At 45.8% G+C, this 20105-nt stretch overlaps 1 protein-coding gene across 1 annotated transcript in view; it reads right to left on the reverse strand.

The window, feature by feature from the left end:
* Positions 1-20105, reverse strand: part of LOC309567430 (unconventional myosin-XVB-like) — a gene marked incomplete at both ends in the record, with an annotated part of 200390 nt that overhangs the window by 30060 nt on the left and 150225 nt on the right. The window lies entirely within an intron of this gene.

The raw sequence follows: 20105 nt of genomic DNA on the forward strand, positions 1-20105 counted from the left end.
GGACGGGATCGGATGAGAACGGACAGACAGTCCGTTCCCATCCGATTCCCCCATAGAGATGCATGGGGACCTGACAGCTGTGTCTCCGCACACAGAGCGGAGACACAGCTGTCATCCTCCTGCTCAGCGAGGGATCGGCGAATCGATCCCCTGCTGAGAAAACGGAGTCCGCCTGACGGACTCAGTGTGTGAAAGGGCCCCAAGTAAGCATTTTCCTGGCCATAATAAATAGTGCTAAAAACAAGCATGACTTAATGTAAACAATAGTAACAAAGTTTCTGCAGTTGTTCAGCAGTCGCATCAGCCTACCTAGGAGCTTTGTAATTTTTCACATATAATTATTATATGTTGTAGTTACCTGCACACAGGGGCGGATCCAGAAGGGGGCAACAGGTCAATTGCCCCCCCTTGAGAAAATAGTGAGCCAGTCGGCAGGTGAGCGCTCTGAGAGGGTGGGTGGACAGGAGGGTGAGCGAGCAGGCCGACAGCACCGGTGAACAGAATGACAGGCATGGGAGTGGGCGGGCCAGCAGCCCGGGTGAGCGGATTGACAGGCAGGTAAGTGAGCGAGCAGAGAGAACACATCTCTCGCTGCCCACCCTGCATCACCGCTGTCTAGCTTGTGAGAAAGCACCACATTCAGTGGGTACGGAACCCCCTTTCAGTGGGTACAGCGGCAGGGGACGCGGATAAATGACCCCCTTCTTTTTTTGATACAGGATCTGCAAGCAATGCTCAGCGATTAGTTGGAGATTGGGATTCCCTTTTTGCAGATGGCAGATTTTTGTGGTTAACCAGAGAATTGTATAGTATACAATGGTATCTAAAATTTCTAAAACCATAAAATGGGCTGTGCCCCTAGAATGTATTTATATATTGCATCTATGGACACTTTAGAGATAGAGTGGGCTGACAAGCAAAAGAATTAAATTTAATTTTAGTTTTAAGCTCCAAGAAGTGACCCCGTAAGAATATATTTAGATAATAATGATTGCGAGTGCGCAGCCAGATGCTCCTTCCTTTATTGTCCACGGATGTTCTATTGTATCCCGTAGCCCATTCGTTACGAGGTGACGAGGGATGCTGGGAACACTGACTTCCGGGATAGGAGGAGCAGAGGGAGGCACACATCGTATGTAAGTCCCCATACGAGCGTACGTCTCCACCTCTGAAGACGTCACTACGCTCTGACGAAACGCGCGTCAGGTGGAACGCACGCCGTCAAACCCGGAAGCGAGCCTGGAACGCAAGCCGCTCTCCACGCTACAGACATCCAATAGAGGGTATTGCACAGCGGTTTTACTCTATACCAGCTTTTTGTCAACAATTTTTATACAATAAACTTGTTTTAATGGTACTGCACCATCCGGAGCCTTCCTTTTTTTCCCTAAAAATATATCCGGAGGAACCGTGAGGAATCCGCACACCCCATTTTGGGCATTCCGGCCGAGAGGGATAGGAGCCCAGCAGTTGCCATTAGTCAGACCTGGAGGGTCACCAAAGCTCTATTGGTCTCTTTGCCGTAAGGTAGTAGAGACCCACCTTATCTGGTGAGTTTACATCTTCTCCCTAATATCTGCATGATCGGACATCCTGTCCCATTGGAGGATCCAGCACCAAGCACCAGCACTTTCTCCTTTTTTATTTGGCGTTTTTTTGGATTATTCACCAATGAGTCACCTATGAACTATTTTGAATATCACTCCACTTTATTATCACAGTGAATTGTTGGACTTGATTTTGGCACATTAATTATTTTAATATCTAATATATATATACATATGTCTTAGGGGCACAGCCTATGGTTTTAGAAATTTTAGATACCATTGTATACTTACTCCCATAGTTCCCTGCATACATCAGCAAGCGCTATATTTTTCTCATCTAGTTTGGGAATTCTTACATATTCACTTTGCACTTTATAGCAGCTGCTCAGCCAATATATATCCATTATTACCCATCAACCTTAGTAACCATCTGATTAGGCACTCCTAGGCGCGAGAAATATATTCCACTGAATATATACATTTGTAACCAGAGAATTACTATTTAATATATTCCGTACCCTTATTTGACCCTTAGTGGAGGGTCCATCGCTTCTGGTGAGTAGGGTCCCAGAAGGTGATTGAAACACTCTGCACTGGTTGTCGTTTGCAGCACTACAAGCACTTTTTTCTCATCAATTATATTGCACATTATATTGGACTTTTTTTTTTTTTTTTTTTTTTTTAGCACTATCAGCACTTTTTCAAAGAACTGCACCATTTATTGAATATATTACATTTAAGCACTAGAGCATTTTTCATATATTAATTATTTCTAATTTTTTATGTATTTGAGGGGTATTGTTATTGTCATTTTGCAAGCGCTGTTTTTCTTGTTAGTGTACCCTTTAAAGAGTGCCAACAGTTTTCACAGCACTATACAATATGAAGCAATGATGGTCAACTCTCTTGATAAAAGGGGCCCCCGACATCACCAAAGAACCACACATAAAACTCAGTGAATATTCGTTAGCCGTGAAAGCAGACACAAAACAAGAGATGATCAGAGACTGCAGACATACTACAGGAGAATGAGGAGATGGTCAGAGATTGTGGACATAATACAGGAGATGGTCAGAGGGTGCATACATGATACAAGAGATGGTCAGAGTCTGTGGACATGATACAGGAGATGGTCAGAGATTGAAGACATATTATAAGCGATGGTCAGAGTGTCACGCCGTGTCCGATCCCAAGACCTGATGTTCCTAGGAAGGTTCCCTATTGCCTGTGCCGCTGGGGAACTTCCTTTTGAGTTACACCCTTGTTTTTCTACTCCTTGAGTTTGGATGCTGGCCCCACCCTGTGTCCAGCTGTTGGCTGTCATATAATCTAGTGATCCTATAAATCATCACTTCCCCTTCCTGTCTTTGCCCTAGTATGGGTCTTGTTGGTAACATGGATTTTGTTGATTTCTGTTGCTGACTCTGCCTGTTCCCAACCTTGCCTCTTGGACTACGCCTTTGGATTTCGTTGATTGCTGTTGCCAACTCTGCCTGTTCCTGACCTTACTTTGTGGACTACTCCTTTGGATTTTTGTTGATCTTGGTTTGCTGACTTCTCTCTCTACTAACTGTTTGCTGACTTCTCTCTCTACTAACCGTGAGTGCTTGTTTGGTGTTCCTTGATTTAGCATCTGTGTACTTTCTATTGAGGTCCCATATTTCTGGCTGTAGGATCTCAACCGCCCTTCCAGCTGAGACTGGGATAAAAAGACTAGCAGTCAGGAAACTGGAGGGATGGTTAGCGTCTTCTGACAGACCTGATACAGAGGCTGCGCACATGATGCAAGAGATGGTCAGAGATTACGAACATGCTTCAGGAGACTGTCAGAGACTCTAACAATGCTATAGGAGTTGCTGAAGACTGGGGTCATACCTCAGGAGACAGTCCTAGACTGGAGACATTATGTGAGACTGCTAGAAATCACTACTATAATAGGGTAAATGGGAAACAGATTAGTGTCTGAAGGGACCCTGAGTGCCAAAGGGCCACAGGATGGTCACCAGGGATATAAAGGGAGACAGTACAGTTACAATATGATACAATACAAGAGGGTTAAGAGGGCCCTGCTCATGAGCATTAACAATCTAACAGGGTGGGGTAAGGCCCCTTTCACATGGGCGATCCAATCTGCCTGTCAGTTTTTCAGACGGATCTGATCAGATGCTCCATGCATCCCTATGGGGCAGCGGGTGCAAGCTGAGACATCTCCGCTGACACCTCCTGCTATCCGATCCTGTCTGTGAAATCCGGACAGATGGAAACCTATTTTTCATCCATCATGAGGATGGGATGGGATCAGAACGGACAGCAGTGGTGGCTGGTGCGTTGGGGGCACCGCCCCCCCCATCCATGCATCTGGCCCCCTAATCTACATGTGGGGCGCAAGACGCATGGAGTTCAATGGAGTTTTTTTTTTTTTTCTGAATCACCTGATTAGAGCCTCCGGCTCTAATAGGCTTCAGAAAAGGGTGGACCTGGGGCGCAGAGCACTGCGCCCTAGCCCACCCATTTGTGTGACAATAGCAAATGACAATTTGCTATTGTCACACGGATCCTCCGCCTGGCCCATCAGGAAGCAGGTCTGAGACCCGCTTCCTGATTGGCCGAAAGGTGAACCCATGCCATTGGCCGAGGAAGAGGCGGGAGAACTCGAGGAGATGTGGGGACTGAGGAGAAGCCGCTGCTGCAGGTAAGTGCACTGGTCTCTCTGCTTTGAAAGGGGGCACAGCACGCTGGTCTCTCTGCATTGAAAGGGGGCACGGCACGCTGGTCACTCTGCATTGAAAGGGGGCACGGCACGCTGGTCACTCTGCATTGAGAGGGGGCACGGCACGCTGGTCACTCTGCATTGAGAGGGGGGAAGGCACGCTGGTCACTCTGCATTGAAAGGGGGCACGGCACGCTGGTCACTCTGCATTGAAAGGGGGCACGGCACGCAGGTCACTCTGCATTGAAAGGGGGCACGGCACGCAGGTCACTCTGCATTGAAAGGGGGCACGGCACGCAGGTCACTCTGCATTGAAAGGGCGCACGGCACGCAGGTCACTCTGCATTGAAAGGGGGCACGGCACGCAGGTCACTCTGCATTGAAAGGGGGCACGGCACGCTGGTCATTCTGCATTGAAAGGGGGCATATTATACGTTGATTACTGAAGGCCCCTTTTACACTTTTGTGACCTCAAAGTCGAGAGTTTTTTTACAGCGTTTTTTGCCGCAAAGCAATGCCTATCACATGTTTGCGCCCCCCCCCCCCCAAAATTTTGAGCACCAGCCGCCACTGACGGACAGGCGGTCTGTTCTCATCCGATTTTTCCATAGAGGACAGAGGAGATCTGACAGCTCAGTCTCTGCACACAGAGCGACGATGGAGCTGTCACACGCCTGTTCAGCGGGGATTGGCGGATCGATCCCCGCTGAGCAGAACGGACTCCGTCGGTCGGTGCGCCCGTGTGAAAGGGGCCTAAGTGGTACAAAAGGTAATAACTGGGAGTAATGAGCAGATGGAAGACTTAAAAGTTCAGTTGTTAGGTGGATGTGCGATGGGCTTCTCTGAAGAGATGAGTTTTCAGGGCTAGCCTAAGAGGTGTATCCAGGTACATGAAAATAAAAAGTTTGAAAAGCCTTACAGTATATTCACTTCAGAAAGAAAGCAGCAAATGCTTGAGTAGAAAGGCTTCTGCGTTGCCAACAAGTGGAAAATAAATGATGCATTGTGTGGAAGCAGTTGTCTCTTCAGACTATAGCTCTGCATTCAGCAAAGCCCATTCACCCTGCTGATTGAACAGCTCTAGCCTCAACAGGAGTTGTGTTAAAGCGGAGTTCCACCCATTTGCTTCCTACAACCCCCCCCCCCCCCCCATTGCCACATTTGGCATCTTTCAGGGGAGAGGGTGGGGGGAACGGGTACCTGTTTTTGACAGGTACTCTCCACCCCTTCAGGGAGACAGCACCGCGGCACCATCCTTTGGAAATTCCCTCCCCCCCCCCCCGCCGAGCCAATGAGAATGCGCAGCATGCTTTGCGCATGCGCAGTAGGAAATTAGCTGTGAAACCAAAAGGCTTCATTGCCGGTTTCCCTTACAGTGAATGGTAGCGGCAGCACCTGGAAGCGGATCCGAAAATCGGCTTGGGTGCTGACATCGCCGTCTCCCTGGACTGTTAAGTGTCTATATATTAAGGCAGGGCTGGCCCGAGACATTGTGCTGCCTGGGTCCAAGAATGAAATGCTGCCCCCCCCCCCCCCCCCCAACCACCACCAAAAAAAAAATCACGCCCACCAAATGGCCCCCACACCCAATATTTTATAACCTCATAATACTAAAATTAAATTGATCAGGAAGTCGGATTTTCATGCAACAGCACATTGTCCATATGCAACATTATATGACATACCAGCCACATTTTTGAAAAGGTGCACTTTTTTTTGTGGAAGCACAGGTACAGCAGCCCATTCATTTGAATAGGCTGCCGTGCCTACGCAAACATGGCCTGCATGAAACAAAGAAGTGTGAAGCTAGTTCATATCAGGATCACATGGGAACGCATGCTTTCCCGTGGGAAAACAGACTGCGGAAAGAAGTGTTTGTACTACTTTTAAAAACTCACTGCACCAAACTGCAAAGTACTGTGGCACAGTATTGACATTGATGGAGTATTGTTGGCACTGATGGGGCACTGTGATGGCACTGATGGGGCACTGTATTGACACTGATGGGGCACTGTGATGGCACTAATGGGGCACTGTATTGACACTGATGGCAAAGATGGGGCACTGTGATGGCACTGTTTTGACACTGATGGGGCACTGTTATGGCACTGATGAAGCACTGTATTGGCACTGATGGGGCACTGTGATGGCACTGATGGGGCAACTAGATTGACACTGATGGGGCACTGTGATTGCACTGATGGGGCACTGTGATTGCACTGATGGGGCACTGGATTGACACTGATAGGGCACTGTGATTGCACTGATGGGGCACTGGATTGACACTGATAGGGCACTGTGATTGCACTGATGGGGCACTGGATTGACACTGATAGGGCACTGTGATTGCACTGATGGGACACTGGATTGACACTGATGGGGCACTGTGATGTCACTGATGGGGCACTGGATTGGCACTGATAAGGCACTGTAATGGCACTGATGGCACTGTGATTGCACTGATGGGGCACTGTATTGACACTGATGGTACTGTAGGAGCGCAGCAGCGCAAGCTGAACTGGCAATAATGACTGTTTGTTGAGAAGTGATCACTCTGTCGTTGGTCGAAGTGATGGCGTGGTAAGAGCCCACTGTACTTGGCCCTTTACCCCGATCCATAATGCACTGGGTCCTCTGGACCCAGCTATCATTGACACTTCCCCGTGTGTGCCCCAGATGTGACCCTAGCCTTTGACATTGTGCTGTTGCCATGGGCAACAGCTTAACTTATACCCCAATTTTTGCACATCTGCCACATTCGTTTGGGTGGGATGGTGGCAGTTCTTTTTAGGCAATGCTCAGCACTTGATGAGCAACCAATTATGCCAGCCAGCCACACACATTACCTAGATTTACTAATACTATGTCCACATCACCCCTTAAAAACTTTGTTCCAGTAGAGCTCACCAACTGGCAAAGTGGTGCCTCGAATTCCATTGGTAGTGGTAGAAACAAGAACTGCAGGAAGCACTGGTGATGAGCACCGGGTACTTTTGCTATGCTGTGTGTGCCTTCCCGCCGGGAAAGCAGCTCTGCTCTGCTCAGCTCCCTAACCCATGCCCACAAGCCATGCCCCCCCACTGCTCCACAACCAATTCCTCATCCCGTTCGGCTGCTCCCCTCCCTAGCTATCCAATGTACACAGGAGCCAGCAGGTGACACTGTATGCTGGACGGAGGCATAGAGAGACAGCGGTATGTTGAATATCGCTGTTCCCAGCCGCAGCGCAGCTGCAACACTGAGCTAACTCATGCCATTGCCAGCAATTTAACAAAATATATTACACTGCATTTTCGGCTGCTACATAAAGATGACGGCGAGGCCGCCCCTGCCTAAGTTGCCGCCTGGGTCCAATGGACCCAGTGGGACCCATGGTAGGGCCGGCCCTGTATTAAGGCCTCATGCACACAGGGCGTTAGAAAAATGAGCTACAGGGTCACTACCAACGCCAGGAAAAGGCAGCTGTAAAAACGTGCTTTTAGTAGCTTCTCCCATTGGCGTTAATGCGCATTCAACCGTGTTGGCATTTAGCAGCGTTTTTCTGCCTCTATTCAAAATCAATGGTTGCCTATGAGACATCTTTGCTACGGCTTTAAGCCCATTGATTTGAATGGAAGTCCCATCCAAGTCGAATCGCGATGATCTAACTTGTGGTGCGACTTGCGCTCTGAGAATCTTGAGGGGGAACTTAACGCCAAAATGGGAAAAGAACTGGCGGGTGGTTCCCCCCAGGTTCCATGCCAGGTCCTTTGGGTCTGGTATTGATTTTGAGGGGAACTCACGCAAAAAAAATGCATGGGGCCCCCCCCTAAATCCATAAAAGACCCCATACAAGGGACGAGCGAGCAGCTCGAGGGAGAAGATCGGAGGGAGAAAATCGGAGGAAGATTTTTATTAAAGGACTTCTCAAAACCGTCTCTTGTCATTATTTATAGTACAGTAGTATTTTTGGGGTGAATTGGTAGGGGTACAATGTACCCCATACTCATTTACATGGGGGGGGGCTGGGATCTGGGGGCCCCCTTGTTACAGGGGGCATCCAGATTCTGATAGAAGAAACAAAAAACAGTGTCCCTGGGGAATTTGAGTGGATAAGGCTGGGATGTAGTAAGAAACTTATGAAAGGAGTATGTAAAAATTAACATTTATTAGACTATTTTAAAATTACAAATCACATATAAAGAGATAAAACATGGGAAGCATGATGATATAAAGCATTCAGTTTACATATCCTGGTGAGGAATACAGGTCAGAGGTTCTTGAAACTGGTAAGTGTATCCAACATGTTTCGGAATTTTTGAGAATTCCTTCTTCAGGGAAAATCTACACAACCATACAATCACCACTTGAATATCTAGGAAAATATACAAGGTAAGAGTAATATTATAATGAAAACTGCATATGTAGAAATCATCTTTTCATCAGTGGGGGGAATCCCAATAATCTACAAAGATCAAGGCATGCCTATATTAAATAGAATATATAATATACACAAAGGCACATATATACCCCTAGATATGATACATCAATAAGGGGCTATGTGTGTAAGTGCATCAACTTACCCACACGGCAGGATGCGAAGTGCAAACGTCCTTGCAACAGTGCATTGGAGGAGAGTAAGGATAGGTATCTATGCAGCCATTTCGTGCAGCCCATTCATGGTGTCCACTTATATTGCACCAATGAATGAAAAAAGGTACATAGGTGTAACCAGGTCCACTGGATGTAGTATGATATGCAAGGGAGTATAAACCCCCCTGCGACCTGGTGGTACCTGGGTATCCCCTCTATCAGTCTTATCTGCCCCCAGATAAGACTGATAGAGGGGATACCCAGGTACCACCAGGTCGCAGGGGGGTTTATACTCCCTTGCATATCATACTACATCCAGTGGACCTGGTTACACCTATGTACCTTTTTTCATTCATTGGTGCAATCAGGGCCGGCCCTACCATGGGTCCCACTTGGTCCATTGGACCTAGGCGGCAACTTAGGCAGGGGCGGCCTCGCCGTCATCTTTATGTAGCAGCCGAAAATGCAGTGTAATATATTTTGTTAAATTGCTGGCAATGGCATGAGTTAGCTCAGTGTTGCAGCTGAGCTGCGGCTGGGAACAGCGATATTCAACATACCGCTGTCTTTCTATGCCTCCGTCCAGCATACAGTGTCACCTGCTGGCTCCTGTGTACATTGGATAGCTAGGGAGGGGAGCAGCCGAACGGGATGAGGAATTGGTTGTGGAGCAGTGGGGGGGCATGGCTTGTGGGGCGGAGCCAGATCGGGGCATGGGTTAGGGAGCAGAGCAGAGCTGCTTTCCCAGCGGGAAGGCACACACAGCATAGCAAAAGTACCCGGCGCTCATCACCAGTGCTTCCTGCAGTTCTTGTTTCTACCACTACCAATGGAATTCGAGGCACCACTTTGCCAGTTGGTGAGCTCTACTGGAACAAAGTTTTTAAGGGGTGATGTGGACATAGTATTAGTAAATCTAGGTAATGTGTGTGGCTGGCTGGCATTATTGGTTGCTCATCAAGTGTTGAGCATTGCCTAAAAAGAACTGCCACCATCCCACCCAAACGAATGTGGCAGATGTGCAAAAATTGGGGTATAAGTTAAGCTGTTGCCCATGGCAACAGCACAATGTCAAAGGTTAGGGTCACATCTCTGGGGCACACACGGGGACGTGTCCATGATAGCTGGGTCCAGAGGACCCAGTGCATTATGGATCGGGGTAAAGGGCCAAGTACAGCGGGCTCTTACCACGTGATCACTTCTCAACAAACAGTCATTATTGCCAGTTCAGCTTGCGCTGCTGCGCTCCTACAGTACCATCAGTGTCAATACAGTGCCCCATCAGTGCAATCACAGTGCCTTATCAGTGCCATTCCAGTGCCTTATCAGTGTCAATCCAGTGTCCCATCAGTGTCAATCCAGTGTCCCATCAGTGTCAATCACAGTGCCCTATCAGTGTCAATCACAGTGCCCTATCAGTGTCAATCACAGTGCCCTATCAGTGTCAATCACAGTGCCCTATCAGTGTCAATCACAGTGCCCTATCAGTGTCAATCTAGTTGCCCCATCTGTGCTATCACAGTGCCCCATCAGTGCCAATACAGTGCTTCATCAGTGCCATAACAGTGCCCCATCAGTGTCAAAACAGTGCCATCACAGTGCCCCATCTTTGCCATCAGTGACATCACAGTGCCCCATCAGTGACATCACAGTGCCCCATCAGTGTCAATACAGTGCCCCATCAGTGTCAATACAGTGCCCCATCAGTGTCAATACAGTGCCCCATCAGTGCCATCACAGTGCCCCATCAGTGCCAACAATACTCCATCAATGTCAATACTGTGCCACAGTACTTTGCAGTTTGGTGCAGTGAGTTTTTAAAAGTAGTACAAACACTTTTTTTTCCGCAGTCTGTTTTCCCACGGGAAAGCATGCGTTCCCATGTGATCCTGATATGAACTAGCTTCACACTTCTTTGTTTCATGCAGGCCATGTTTGCGTAGGCACGGCAGCCTATTCAAATGAATGGGCTGCTGTACCTGTGCTTCCACAAAAAAAAGTGCACCTTTTCAAAAATGTGGCTGGTATGTCATATAATGTTGCATATGGACAATGTGCTGTTGCATGAAAATCCGACTTCCTGATCAATTTAATTTTAGTATTATTATGATGTTATAAAATATTGGGTGTGGGGGCCATTAGGTGGGCGTGATTTTTTTTTTGGTGGTGGTTGGGGGGGGCAGCATTTCATTCTTGGACCCAGGCAGCACAATGTCTCGGGCCAGCCTTGGGTGCAATATAAGTGGACTCCATGAATGGGCTGCACGAAATGGCTGCATAGATACCTATCCTTACTCTCCTCCAATGCACTGTTGCAAGGACGTTTGCACTTCGCATCCTGCCGTGTGGGTAAGTTGATGCACTTACACACATAGCCCCTTATTGATGTATCATATCTAGGGGTATATATGTGCCTTTGTGTATATTATATATTCTATTTAATATAGGCATGCCTTGATCTTTGTAGATTATTGGGATTCCCCCCCACTGATGAAAAGATGATTTCTACATATGCACAGTTTTCATTATAATAATACTCTTACCTTGTATATTTTCCTAGATATTCAAGTGGTGATTGTATGGTTGTGTAGATTTTACCTGAAGAAGGAATTCTCAAAAATTCCGAAACATGTTGGATACACTTACCAGTTTCAAGAACCTCTGACCTGTATTCCTCACCAGGATATGTAAACTGAACGCTTTATATCATCATGCTTCCCATGTTTTATCTCTTTATATGTGATTTGTAATTTTAAAATAGTCTAATAAATGTTAATTTTTACATACTCCTTTCATACGTTTCTTACTACATCCCAGCCTTATCCACTCAAATTCCCCAGGGACACTGTTTTTTGTTTCTTCCATGAATAAGTTTGGGGAAGGGATTGTAGGCTGGTTTGGCATATCCCTGTACCAACCCCCCATTTTTTCCAGATTCTGATAAGTCCCCTGCCCGCAGACCGTAACATCCACAGCCCAGGGTTGTCGGGAAGATGCCCTTGTCCCTATCAACATGGGGACAAGGTGCTTTGGGGTGGGGGGGGCAGAGCCCCCTGCCCCAAAGCACAAACCTCCCTATGTTGAGGGCATGTGGCCTGGTATGGTCCAAGAAGGGGTGGGGCTGCTCGCTCGTCCCCTTTCCTGGCCTGCCGGGCTGCATGCTCGGATTTTAGGGGAGACCCAACACCATTTATTTGAATGGGGTTCCCCTCAAAATTCATACCAGACCCGAAGGGCCTGGCACGGAGCCTGGGGGGGGGGGGGGCCCACGACAGTTTGTTTCCATTTTGCCGTGGAGTTCCCCTTCAAGATCCTCAGAGCACAAGTCGGATCATCATAGGGAACCATTGATTTTCATTGATTTTGATTGTTTTTTTTTTTTGCAGCTTAACCACTTGCCTACTGTGCACTTAAACCCCCTTCCTGCCCAGACCAATTTTTAGCTTTCAGTGCTCTCACACTTTGAATGACAATTGCTTGGTCATGCAACACTGAACCCATATGAATTTTTCGTCCTTTTTTTCATAGAAATAGAGCTTTCTTTTGATGGTATTTAATCACCACTGGGCTTTTTATTTTGTGCGCTATAAATGAAAAAAGACCGAAAAATTTAAAAAAAAAAACGTTTTTTTTTCGTTTCTGTTATAACATTTTGCAAATTAGTAATTTTTCTTCATAAATTTTGGCCCATATTTATACTTCTACATATCTTTGGTAAAAATAACCCAAATAAGTGTATATTATTTGGTCTGCGTGAAAGTTAGAGAGTCTACAAGCTATTATGCTAATCATTGAAAATTGATCACACCTAATGTACTGTCATTTCTTGAGACCCTAACAAGCCAGGAAAGTACAAATGACCCCTTTTTGGAAAGTAGACATTCCAAGGTATTTAATAAGAGGCATGGTGAGTTTTTTGAAGTTGTAATTTTTTCCCACAATTCTTTGCAAAATCAAATTTTTTTTTTTTTTTTTTTTTTTTTTCAAAATTGTCATTTTCAACAGGTTATTTCTCTCACATGGCATATGCATACTTACAACTACAACCCAAAATACATTCTGCTACTCCTCCTGAGTATGGCGATACCACATGTGTGAGACTTTTTTTACAATCTATTCATATAGAGAGGCCCAACATGCAAGGAGCACCATCAGGCATTCTAGGAGCATAAACTACACATCTTACTTGTTGACCACCTGTTACACTTTTGAAGGCCCTAGAGCACCAGGACAATGGAAATGCCCACTAAATGACCCCATTTTGGAAAGCAAACACCCCAATGTATAATCTATGAGGCATAATGAGTCTTTTGAACATGTAATTTTTTTCCAGAAGTTTTTGGAAAATGTGGAAAAAAAAAATGAAAACGCATTTTTTTTACACAAAGTTGTCCATTTATAAGATATTTCCAACACATAGCATGTACATAGCAAAAATGACACCCCAAAATACATTCTGCTACTCCTCCTGAGTATGGCGATACCACATGTGTGAGACTTTTACGCAGTCAGGTCACATACAGAGGCCCAACATGCAAAGAACACCATCAGGTGTTCTAGGGACACATAGCCTGCACATACCATGAATTACCATGAATTACACCCCAAAATACATTCTGCTGAGCAAAGGGTAAACAAAAGCTTACTTGTAGTTTTAGAAGTGCAGTTGTTCACAGGAGTTGAGTCCAGGCAGCAGGCAGGGACTTGGTCAGCATCAGTGCATGCAATTCTCCAGGCAAGGATACCAGTCCAGTGTCAGTGCAGGCCAAGATATTGTGAGCAGTGCTGGTGTGGTCAGTTCATGCGGCAGGCAGAGGCATGATGATAGTAAGTCCTGCAGGCAGAATCGGGCCTCTGTCGAGATAGAATGGGGACAGGGGTAGAGGCTTCTCCCACCCAATTTGCTTTGAAGCCTCCGGGATCCAGACCCTAATCTGAGAAGAAGAAAAACAAAAAAATGTGTTTTCTTCATCCAGAAAAACAATTCTGGTCCCCTCACATATGCAAGACCCCTGTGGTATGAATCCCACTACTCCAAGAGGCAGGCAAAAATCGTGTTCAAACAGTCCAGGGTCAGTTCCAGAGCAGGCAGAGGTATGCACAAAATCAGCAGGCAGAAGCATGGTCAAAAAACAGGCCAGGGTCAGTTCCGGAGCAGGCAGACATATGTAAAAAATCAGCAGGCAAAGGCGCAGTTGAATAACAGGCCAGGGTCATTTCAGGAGCATACAGTGGCATAAGGGGTGAAGGTGGAGGACTACGTTTACCATAATTCACTAATAATTTAGACAAGTATGGTAACGGCGGAAACAGTCTTCTATACAAAGGCCTGGTTTGGAAGGACAATGAATGTTTTCTGGTGGGCCGTTTGGAAATATAAGGGCAGTGAAGATTTCCTCCAGGTAATAAATTGCAGGAAATGATGTACGAATTGTATGTGGCCAAATGAAAAAGATAAATTGAGACTTTTTTGTACCAATGATATGTTCGTCTTGTGGGTAGATAGGGTTCCATCATTTGGTCATTGAAGTCCACTCCCCCCATGAACAAGTTGTACTCATGTACACACGTTGGCTTTCGGACTGGGCCATTCCTTCTTCGGGCTTCCACGTAGTTGTCATTGTGGATTGAAGACAGCATGTACACGTCTCTTCTGTCCCTCCACTTCACAGCCAGAACTTCCTCATTTCGCAGACTAGCCGTCTCCCCTCTTCTGCGCTTGGTGTTTACGAGCTTATGAGGAAAGCCTTTTTCTGTTTTTTCTGACCGTGCCACATGCAGGAGTCTTCTTCCTGTGAAGGTTGCGGAACAGGGGCAAACTTGTGTAGAAGTTATCTACGTAAAGGTGGTAGCCTTTTTCTAGGAGAGGGTAAATGAGGTCCCAAACAACTTTCCCGGTCGATCCCAAGTAGTCTGGACATTCAGGGGGATGCAGCTGGGTGTCCTTCCAACACAGATTTTTCCCGATGCGCGCGGGGAGCCTGTTACTGGGAGGCCGTTTAAAGACGGCCTCCCGGAAATTAGAGTCTGCGCTGTAGCCGTCTTTCGGCTATAGCGCGGACCGGAAGTAGTTAAAAACGTCTATGCCACTTACAGCTTAAAAATGTGTGTGCATGAGGCCATAAAATAACATGGAGGGCGTTTTTAAGCTGCAAAAAAATAAAACGTCTGACACTCCTAAAAGCAGCTACAAAAACACCCTGTGTGCATGAGGTCTAAAAGTCAGCAGCTACATTTCTTGTTAGCATATGATCCCTGCAGCATAACTGATTGGCTCCTTGTGCTGCTTTTCCCTCTCCCAGTCTGAACTCTGTTGTACAGACACTGCAAAATTCCATCACCAAGTCAAATTCAGGTACTTACACCATTTTCCCCCTCTCCCGCCGCCCATAAAAGTGAAGAATCATTTGATATACTTCCTAATTTTTTTTTTTGTTTTGGTGCAGAATGAGTAGTTTGAAAATAATGAATTTGATGAAACTACTCATTCTGCACCAAAACTAAAAAAAAAAAAAATTAAGTTTATCAAATTATTCTTCAGGATTTTCAACGGAGTGATGTTCCAGAAATACATTAAAATCGTCGCTGTCGTCACTTTCCGTGCCTGATGATGAATTTTCCCACCAGTTCTTCAAGTAACTCTGTCTCGCTGTCGCTGTTTTCCAGTTCGTTTAAAAGCGCTTTTGTGCAAAGAACGCTTTTTGGACGCCATGGTCATTCTCTATTTTCCAGACACAAAGCACTGGAAAAGCACAGTCAGGGCACTGGAAAAGTCACCAGATGAAATCCTGTGGTGAAATGACATGATACAGTGTAATCCGTTAGGATCACAGCTTTCTATCATCTCATTTGGTGTACTTACATTTTTGAATTTGCCGCCAGTTCCACCCCCCTGTGTCACAACGCTTGCAGGGAAGGGAACCGGAAGGCAGGTGCCGGCATCGGCCGACCACACAGTGGGAGGATGGCGGGGGATCACAGGGGAAGGTGAGTTTTATTGTGGGGTAATCCTGAGTGTGGCTCGGGGTTACCACTTTTGGTACTTTACATTTAACCCTGAGCCACACTTGGGAATACCGCTAGGGAGGTTATTATAATTTATGATTTCGTGATTTCTAACAGCGGCCCTTACCCTAGGCATGAGAGCACATCCATGTCTGCATGGTCAGTTTTCTGGCTTTGCTAGGAGAACAGCCTGCCTGGTCTGCAATGATCAGACTTGTGCTGACATGCCCCTCTGCACAGCCATTCACTGGAAGGATCAGTGTGATGCTGTTTCCCCACCCCCAGCTCTCTAAGGCCCTGAGAACAGAGATTATGTGATTTTTTAACAACAAATACTGGTGTTTTTATATCTATGCACAAATGCTTTACATTTCAGTTCTATTTTAAGCTGTATGGGTTGTTAATTTACCTCCTCTATGTAATCTGGTCATTTGAGTGATTAATTAGCACTAAGCATAATTGTAAAACTGATGTTAAATCAAACATCCTAATTTGATTGATAAACTTAAACCTAGTCATAATAATCGTAATGTAACATTTTACACCTAATAAACAAGGAAACAAACCAAAATGGCGTGGTCCTAGAGAAGGAAAGGGGTTGTAGAGGCCTAGATCATATAGTCTGGTCTCGGATGGTAACACCCTTCAATAGGACTGAAAAAGCAGTTGCTTAAACAGTAAAGTGATATCTTTACAGTATTTGCTAACAAAGAAACCTTTAGAGGTAGTCATGGATGCAAGCTGCATTGTACTTCCTCCTGAGCTTCTATTTATGTAGCTGTTATCGCATGTGTTCAATTAGATGGATGACAAACAGGGAAGTCTGAAAGCTGGCTAGTAATTTACTGAGATACAAAGCTATAAAAAACTATTTCTTCCCTAAAATAAATGCATCTGAAAGTGATTTTTTATGATGCATAATTGTATTTAGGGAATACTTTTCTTACAATCCAAAAATAAAACAAAAAATAAAGTGGAAGTCCAGCCTAATACCTTTAAATTCTCCCCTGCAATCATTAATGTGAGCGGAGTTCAGCCTTATGTGTCAAAATGAAAAAATCCCAGTTTTTCTACCTTTTTTTATTTTGCAGGGTGTTCACCCCGACAAACACTCTGCAATGCACCGAGTGCTGCACAGTGCCTTCTGCGCTCTGATTGGGCAAAGCTTTACCCAATCAGGGCGATTGCACTTTCCACACACTCCCTGCAGCACGTATTGAGATAAAGAGCCAATCACAGGGGCTCTTTACCATGTGGCCAGCTGTGTCCAATCACAGCTGATCACAGTGTATACAGGATTTGCCGGTTATTCGAAATCCTCTCCTCAGGCTTACAGCATGTGAGGAGAGGAGAGCTGATAGGTGGCAATCCACACAGGGGACACCTACAGTAATAATCAGGGCACTGATCATCAGGACCCTGATTATTAGTGCAGCCAGAGTTGTATAAAGTACTCGAAACCCATACTTGAGTAAAAGTACAAGTGCTCAATCAAAAAGTGACTTGAGTAGAAGTGGAAGTGCTCGATCAAAAAGTGACTTGAGTAGAAGTACTAAAGTATTCAACATTTTTTGTACTTAAGTATTGCAAGTAGTTTTTTAAAAAATTTTGCTACTCAAGTACTGAAAGTAAAAGTACCAGTAGTTTTGAAAAAAAAAATTGCTACTCAAGTACTGTAAGTAAAAGTACAAGTACTGTGTTATGTAGTTATTAAAGAAAGAAGTCAAAAGTTTGAACATCATATTGTTTTTTTATTATTTCAAATGCAGCTTTTATTTATACATACAGTAGCATTTATTTTCGTATGCGCTGATAATACACATGTTTTGAGCTTCATGAAACCTGCCATCTACTGTTCTGGCAGTGGTAATTTTTATAACAGTAAGGGTCCTTTCACACGGCCGCTCCGTGTGAAAGGTCCGTTGCGGGACTTTTTTTTTTTTTTTTCCACGGAGCGGATGACATTTCTGTCATCCGCTCCGTGTGCCCGCATATCATCCCATCCATTTGCGGATGATATGCGGACATAATGTAAGTCTATGGCACTGCGGATGTCAGCGGATGACACCGCTGACATCCGATTTTCCTTCCTTTCCGTTTTTTAAACGGAAGAAAAAATGGGGTTCTGTTCCATTCGTAAAAACGGAACAGAACTGAAAGGAGGAACATCGAGTGTCAGCGGATGGTATTCCGCTGACACCCGCAGTGCCATTCACTTACATTATGTCCGCAAATCATCCGCAAACGGATTGGATGATTTGCGGACACACGGAGCGGCCGTGTGAAAGGACCCAAACGAGTAACTATGCAGCACAAAAAAATATCAGAGTAGAAGTATTGAAATCATCGAAAAAATTCTACTCTAGGAAAGTACAGATACCGCCTTTCGGTACTTAAGTACAGTAGTGAAGTAGTTCTACTTAGTTACTATACATCTCTGAGTGCAGCCCCAACAGTGCTGCTAATCAGTGCCCACCAATGCCGCCTGTCATTGCCCATCATTGCCGCCTATCGGTGCCCATCATTGCTGCCTATCGGTGCCCATCATTGCTGTCTATCGGTGCCCATCATTGCCGTCTATCAGTGCCGCCCACCAGTGTAGCCCATCAGTGCCCACCAGTGCCCATCAGTGCAGCATGTCAGTGCCGCCTCATCAGCGCACATCAGTGAAGGAGAAAAAACTTATAGACAAAATTTTATAACAAACTATGAAAAACTTTTTTTTTCATAACTTTCGGTCTTTTTTTGTTAGCAAAAAATAAAAAACCCAGTGGTGAATAAATACCACCAAAAGAAAGCTCTATGTGGCTCAAAAAATAATTGAATTTGGGTGCAGCATTGCATGACAATGCAAATTGTCATTCAAAGCGCGACAGCGCTGAAAGCTGGCCTCGGCAGGAAGGGGGTGAAAGTGGCCCATAGGCAAGTGGCTAAGAATGTATTGCACCAAGCATAGCATAAAAGAGGATTAGCAAGTGTTTTTACACAATCAGTCAATGAGACAACAATGTTGCTCTGACAGAGATGATTAAACACCTGCAATATTCTGACCAACAGTAATCATTAAAACTGAACTGCATTTACCTAGTAACAGCATATAAAGACAGTCCTAACTTGCTGTAACAGTCCCCGTTTTGTCACACTGGCCAGTGATTTATGAAAAACAACATTGGCCGGCAAAGTTGGGGCCCTTGAATAAAGCACAACAGGTTCCAGCAGACTTGTGTAATGTTAGTCTTCTGCTTTTAGCCTATGGTGACCAGATGTCCCCAGAATGAGGACACTGTCCTCGGACCAAGTCTGTCCCAGGTTTAGTCCCCAGATTCAGAGCCAGATTAATGTAGACAGGGTTTCCCATGCTGGCTGAGAAACAGCCTGGAGGCTTGGATGCAGAAGCCCCCTGCTGGACAATCTCACTGCAGCTCCTGCTGCTGTTCAGTGGAGGATAGGCAGAGCCATAAATTTACTGTGTGGAGGGCTGAGATGGGAGGTGAGCAGATGGGGGGTCTGTTTTTTTTACACAGGTGAGGGCAGTGGGGGAGCAGGGGTCAGAGCTGATGCAGCTGCATGGAGAGATGGAGAGTTTAGCTGTTGTGGGGGAAGGGCTAAGAGGTGGCTGCAAAGATTATCTGTAAGAGAAGGGTGCAGAGGTGAGCTATGGATGTGGGGGCAGAAATATCCTCTGTGCATAGCAAACCTCTGAACCCTGCATTCTATGCTTAATACCCTCCTGTATATAATGTAGTCCTTTGCCCAGCGCTCTGTGTATAATGTAGTCCTGTGCCCAGCACTTTGTGTATAATGTAGTCCTGAGCCCAGCGCTCTGTGTATTATGCAGTCCTGTGCCCAGCGCTCTGTGTATTATGTAGATCTGTGCCTGGTGCTCTGTGTATTATGCAGTCCTGTGTCCAGCGCTCTGTGTATTATGCAGTCCTGTGCCCGGCACTCTGAATTATGCAGTCCTGTGTCCAGCGCTCTGTGAATTATGCAGTCCTGTGTCCGGCGCTCTGTGAATTATGCAGTCCTGTGTCCGGCGCTCTGTGTATTATGCAGTCCTGTGTCCAGCGCTCTGTGTATTATGCAGTCCTGTGTCCGGCGCTCTGTGTATTATGCAGTCCTGTGTCCGGCGCTCTGTGTATTATGCAGTCCTGTATCCGGCGCTCTGTGTATTATGCAGTCCTGTGTCCGGCGCTCTGTGTATTATGCAGTCCTGTGCCCAGTGCTCTGTGTATTATGCAGTCCTGTGTCCGGCGCTCTGTGTATTATGCAGT

This window comes from Pelophylax lessonae (genome assembly GCF_965119305.1).
Source record: "Pelophylax lessonae genome assembly, chromosome: 11".
Taxonomy (NCBI): Eukaryota; Metazoa; Chordata; class Amphibia; order Anura; family Ranidae; genus Pelophylax; species Pelophylax lessonae.